Below are 586 nucleotides of genomic sequence, written 5' to 3'. Positions count from 1 at the left end.
AGGGGAGCTCCCAATCAAGATTCCTGGCAGTTTATCTTTATTCAATGGTCCATTGGTGCCCACACGTCGGTAAGTGACCTTTAGGGTATGTTTTTTTGGAGGAAAAGAAAATTGTGTTCAAAGTAGCAGATTCCTTAATGTGAGAGAGCTTTTCATGCCTGTAATATATGTTTTATAAAAAATTGCAGCTTGTATCACTGCATCTCTACACCTTCATCCATCAAACATTCTGTTGCAATTTGCTGAATACTAAGATTGTCATATAAAGTGTTTTTTATATATTTCATTCACCTTACTAATTGTTTCTTTGGATCAGGATTATACACATGACTCTACAGGCAGCTCAAATTGTTCACAATAACCTGCTGAACAATACATTATAGGGACATTTAACAAAAAAAGAAAAGTGCAATAACATACAATAAACCACCCAGCCCTTGATATTTGTAAACATCTGTTAGGAGAAGAAGTATGCACATCTAGCTTACAAGTAATAACCAGATCTGCCAGCACAGTACAGACAGGTGTAATCATGCTAAACAATAACTCCTCAGTCCCCCCCCCCCCCCCCCCCCTCTCGCCCACC

Source organism: Nanorana parkeri, unplaced genomic scaffold (genome assembly GCF_000935625.1).
Source record: "Nanorana parkeri isolate BGI_ZX_2015 unplaced genomic scaffold, ASM93562v1 scaffold251, whole genome shotgun sequence".
NCBI lineage: Eukaryota > Metazoa > Chordata > Amphibia > Anura > Dicroglossidae > Nanorana > Nanorana parkeri.
The sequence above is the reverse complement of the archived record's forward strand: the minus strand, read 5'-3'. Positions refer to the sequence as shown.